This window comes from Rattus rattus, chromosome 4, assembly GCF_011064425.1.
Source record: "Rattus rattus isolate New Zealand chromosome 4, Rrattus_CSIRO_v1, whole genome shotgun sequence".
Taxonomy (NCBI): domain Eukaryota; kingdom Metazoa; phylum Chordata; class Mammalia; order Rodentia; family Muridae; genus Rattus; species Rattus rattus.
Window position 1 is genome coordinate 100,303,103 of NC_046157.1, and position 5,869 is coordinate 100,308,971.

Sequence of the window (5,869 nt, forward strand, 5' to 3'; positions counted from 1 at the left end):
GTCTAGTTTCCCAATTCATTCCTCTGAAATGTGTCTGTAATTCAGATTATTCTTAGGTCATTTGGCAAAAACAGACAAACAAACAAACAAACAAACAAAAAACAAGAACAAACAGGATACAAACTAACTTAGGCTTTACTGTAAAAACATGGGAGCCATTGCTAGGTTTGTTCAAAAATTCCCACTCAAAATTACAAGCATATAATGACATTGTATTGTTCCTACCGTATTTCAATAAAAACCCATAGGTCTTAAGACTGCTCTAAACATTTGGAACTGTCAGTTACAAATGTGGAAACAATTAAAATCATTGCTATAAAACTGTTAACATTGTTTACAACATACAAGTTTTAGTGGCTGTTAATAGTACATTTTTTTTTAAAAAGAACTAAAGGGTTTATGGAGACAGAGTGATGCATATTGTTAAGTTGGTTACTTTTTAGTAGATGTCTTAATTATGGAGATATTTAAATTTAATTACTTTTAAATCTCTTTGTCTCTCTCTCTCTCTCTCTGTCTCTCTGTGTGTGAGTGTGCGTGTGTGTGTGTGTGTATGTGCTCACATGGTTACATGCACATTCACAGGTGTTTATGGAGCCTTGGTGTCAGATGCCCTGGGCTGCAGTTACAGTGGTTGTGAGGCACCTGATGCTGGGTGCTGGGAATCAATCTCTGGTCTCTGGATGAAGAGAAATGCTCTTCAGGGGCTGATGCATCTCTCTAGCTCCCCATGGGAGGCAGTATTGTTTATGTTTAAGTTGAAAGTCTTTTTTCCTACCATGATTGTTTACCTGATGTTTGCTATATTTTCAGATTTCAAGAACATGCAAAGCCAGCGACAAAGTGGATTCCAGCTTAGTCACAAGGAAGATGGCACCAATTTCTGTAGATCAGAGGTCCCAGGAAAACTTTCAGAACAAAAGTCCGAATAAAGTCCTGAAATGATGGAGATCCAGGGTTCAAGATGGACATCACAGACAGAAAACGCAAGGCTTGGAAGTCTTCTTCAGCTCTGTCCACAAGTTTAAAGGTTTCATACTAAGCAGGGTACTGTTGGGGAGAAAAGTCATCCCACAGATAAAGATAAAGGCGTTCAGAAGGAAGGAATTCCATTATTTTGTTTGTCTTAGCCTGAAATTTTCACCCTGTGGCTGACAGATATGGACAAGGAGCCTGTAAAAAGAAGCCTGAGGAACATCAGGGAGACCCAGCTTACTGACTCCCTCAAGGCCTGCATTCTCAGATCAAAGATCCCAGGCTTCCCCACACAAATCTTTTGATTTTATATTTTTCCTTTTGTATTGGTTACTTTATTTACATTTCTAATGTTATCTCCCATCCCAATTTCCCCTCCACAAACCCCCATCCCACCCTTTTAGCCCCATGCCCTGCTCCCCACCCACCACCCTCTTCTGCCCCCTCTCTAGCATTCTCCTACCGGCCCTCAAACCCACACAAAATCTTTAGCTAGTGTCCTCATATGCATACTTTATTCAGTCCTGTTTAGCTTCTATCCACTATTATTAGTTTGCTTCAAAGTAACTAGCAGACACTTGGACACACCAGTGAATTGGGGTTTTGAGTAGAAGTTAAAAGACAGGAAATATTAAAATTTAGGAGGTGATCAGATGAAAGACCTGGCCATCTCATGTGAATTAGTCTTTTGCTTAAGGTAGCTTCTATATAAGGTGGGAGTAGGAGGTACCCTAAAGATAGACCCCTACTTTCCTGTGTCCAGCCTCCATCTATGCCCTCATGTCACTTGTGTCCCTGTAGTTTCCTCAGAGCTCTGTGTTGTGCCTCAAATCATGACTCTCTCTGCTGCCTTTCAGGTCATTGCTTCCTAGATCAGAACAACCCCCAGACCACCCATTCTGAGACTAGATTCTTTTTTCTTACGGCATTAGACCTCCATTACTAGATTCTAAATCCACAATGAAACACATTGACCCTCATGGGACAAAACTTCCAGAAATCATTATCAGTAGGAGTAACTGTGGTTAAGAGCACTGAAGGCCACCAGGAACATCTCTCAGAAAAACACATTCCTAGAAGGGAATCTCCTTAGCCTCTGCCTCCAATCTCTACAGCAGTCAGTGTCTTGGTTATTTTCAATCCAGGCATGAGGAACTTGACTTCCATTAGACTCACCTCTCACCTGTCACTGCTGTATGGACACCGTCTCTCTCATTCCTGCTTCACAATGCCAGCAGTGATAGTGGTGACCGTGACCACTTATACCCTTCACTTCCCTGCCACAGTCCTATGGCTTTGAACGTTTTCATGTTCTTCTTACAAAAGACTTGTGGGTGAACAGTCATTGTCTTCATTTTACAAACCTAGAAATGCGTTAAACAGCCAAACAGCACTGTCCTTCAAGTCAGCTTAAATATCACCCTTTTTAGGAGTCTCTTTGAGATGGTGCCTAAGGTGTAAGCATCCAGGTTAGAATCCTCTCTTCAGAGTCCTGGCTTTCAGGGAAGATGGAGACATCTACATCCAGTTTTCCTAGTTTTATGGGAAAGTCACTGTGCCTGCTTTCCCAGATTCCAAAGCTGGAATGAGATGGAGTGAAGATGGCTTCAAAAGCACAGGTTCTGGGATATTATAAACGCCGATAATTAACTCATGTATCATTTGCTCTCAGCAGGAGGTGCCCTTTAATCTGCCAAGCTCCATTAGCCTTTAATTTCTTCTCCCTTGCAGTCTGTGCAGATGCATAGGATGCTTTTCTCATTGTATATCTCACTCAGCTACAGTGTGCTGGATGAGGTAGGTAGGATGAGGTCCCATATCTACCAAATGGCTATGACTCACACAACCTTAAATTGATTTAGAATCAAACATTTCACAGATGTGGTATATAGTTTTGGGTTTTTGACTTCAGAGAGAAGTGTGGTGAAATGTAATTCCAACCAAAATTCCAACCATGCAAGAATGCTTGATAACAGAATGTTTCCTGCATAATTAAAAGAAACACTATACATTTAAATTAAAAATATATTTATTTATTTTACATGTTTAGTGTTAGAGGCATCACTGGAAGTCAGAAGTTAACTCATGGGAGTTTGTTGTCTCCTTTTTACATGTGCATTTTCAAATCATGTGTACATGTCTGTGTGTGTGTGTGTGTGTGTATCTGTGTGTGCGTGTGCTCGTAATTTGGGCACAATCATACATACCATACATATGCATGTAATTAATAATATTCTGAATATAAAGAGAGCATTTGTTTGAGAGAGTGCCCTACGGTGGGTTCAGCACTTATTGAGTAAAAGGTTTTGTTGTCAACTTGATGATGCTTTACAAGGATGATGGGGATTCAAACTCTGGTCCTCACATGTGCATAACTAACTAAGCCTTCTCCCCAATACCCTACAACTACATTTTATAAGCTTCTTATGTTTACTATATGATTAGTAGATAGAGATTCAGATACTATCCATTTAGATTCAAGTTGTATGGGTCCTTAGTTATTTTTGAGAATATGAAGAGGTCTTTAGATGCCTGGCAGTGTTGACTCATCTCTTTAATCCCAGCACTCGGGAGGCAGAGGCAAGTGGATCTTTGACTTTCAGGCCAGCCTGGTCTATGACCTTGTCTTCAAAACCAAAAACAAAGCAAAGAAAGAAAGAAAGAAAAAGGAAAGAAAAAGAGAGGTCCTCAGAACACAAGTTTGCAGACTGCTGCCCTAGGCTAGCATGAAGTCTCCTGAGGAGATGAGACTCCTGATAATTTGCTATAGTCACCAGGCACTAATAATAAACGAGAGGCACTGTAGTAAAAATGCTGATCTTAATTTGTGAGGCAAAGCATTGGGTTCTGTGGTATACACATACACAAGCCCACAGGCATGCACATACACTTACATGCTCATAGGTGAACAAATACATATTTGCTCCAAATTGTTTGCAACTAGAAAACCTTTTATTTTTCCCCAGAATGTGGAATATGTGCATACCCAGGAGTACTGGTAGAACAGAACCCTCCTGGATGTATCCTAAGGAAGCATTGGAGACCTTGGACACTTGCATGGTGGAGGCCAGCTCCCCCTTACTCTGGTGTCCCAGGAAGGTGCAGGCCAGCTAAGCTGGGCATCTGCATCTTGTGCATGCAGGCCAGGTTCCACAGATGGTTCAGCTAGTTCTTGGCCATGCATTCTTCTTGGCCTGAGTCCTTTTGGAGAACAGGTCTTCCATGAGGTCGGTGCTCCCAGGCACCTTGATCAGCCACTCCTTAGTGTCATCCCGGGCAGGCTTGTAGCCACAAGGGCATTGCTACTGGCCATTCACCTCGTCCCACATGAGGTTGGGCCTCTTCTTCGAATGGATGCCCTTAAAGCTCTCCAACTGCTGCCAGCAAGTGAGTGGCCTTGGCCGGACAGTGGCTTCCTGCGGGGAAGGCCTGTGTCAGGCTCCTGCAAGCACAGTACCACCGCCTCCTCCATGCCGGTGGTCAGCAGTTTCCACAGCTGGTTGATGAGATGCTCTGGGTTTTCCCACTCCAGGGCACTCAGCTTGGCCTCCAACAAGGCCCTGGCCTGGCACAGCACCATCGCGGGGTTGCTGTCAGAAGCCAGCAGGTTGCCCAGGTCGAACTCCAGTTCTAGCTCCCTGTGCACCATGATGTGCTACAGCGTCCCTGCTTCCTCCTGCTCTGCCTTGGCCAGCAGCACCTCTGCATTCTGCCCCTCCCTGACTCTCGCTTGGGTCTCAGTTCTCTCACTTTTGGGGATTTTAACTTTTAAGAATGGACAGAAAGTTTACAACTTGATGTTTGCCCTATACCTGAGCACATATGTTGTCCGGAACCAGGAGTTTCCATTGCACAAAATGGGATTGTAAAACAGAGATTTCAGGAAAAAACATGGGTGAATATATTGAAACCATGCCCCCTCTCAAGGCACACTCAATGAAATAATAAACTCCAACTTACATTCATATAAGGTTGTAGGAAAAAAATGGCCTCTGGGGAACACTAAAAACTATGGGAATTGGACGATATGTCACATGCATGGAACCTGGGTTTATACATTTCAGGGAGAAGAATCTCCCTCTCCGGGGGGTATTTAGATATTTGGCTGTTAACAAAGATGTCCTGTCCATATCAAGGCTTTAACCAACTCTCCCTATCCTCAGCAACTGAGTTGTAATGAAGCAGTGAGAACTCTGAAGCTCTGGAAGTAGAGTGTGGGAATGGGTGTTCCCTGGCTCAAAAGTGAGTCTCTGGAAAAGCCACTGCAGAAACTGGTCAGTCTGGGTGGAGGTAGTTAGCGAGTAAGCTATGGCATTTCCCAGTGACATCACCGGTGGTGTCTTCCCTGGAAATTCTCTTGTATCCAGGAAACACTAGAATCTTCTGTGATGTCAGCAGTGTTGTGGTGACACCAACTGCCTGAGCGATTTCCGTTCATTTCCTCATGGGTTCCCGAGGAGGCATGTTCTCCAGGATCCTCAGTCTCTTTCGGAGGGACAATCATATCCATGCAGAGACAAGACCAAGGCAGAGGGAGGTCAGCCTTCTATCACGTTGGAGAATAAGACGAATGGAAAGGTCCCAGAGGAGGTCAAGTGAGTACTGGGCAGGGCAAGGGGAGCTTCCGGGAGGAGGTTGGCTTGAGCTGGTCCTTCCAGGAGTAGGACGTATGATTTAGAGCCTCAGTCTTCCTAAATGGCTGACCCAGACTCAACACTTTCTGATCATTAGTTTGACAGAGAACCAAGAACTGTTATATGTCAAGGGGCTTTCCTTGGATCTCTTTAATGTCATGGGTAGTGCCAAAGAATACCCGGATGAGAGTCTGTAAGAATAACAAAGTGTCTCTCTCAGGATAGGCTGTGGAAGCACTTCATTCTCAGCAGTGTCCTGT

At 43.7% G+C, this 5,869-nt stretch overlaps 1 pseudogene; it reads right to left on the bottom strand.

The window, feature by feature from the left end:
* The window catches only part of LOC116898457, an 11,454-nt pseudogene extending 5,975 nt beyond the window's left edge, over nucleotides 1-5,479 (bottom strand).
* Between the last annotated feature and the right edge of the window lie 390 nt (nucleotides 5,480-5,869).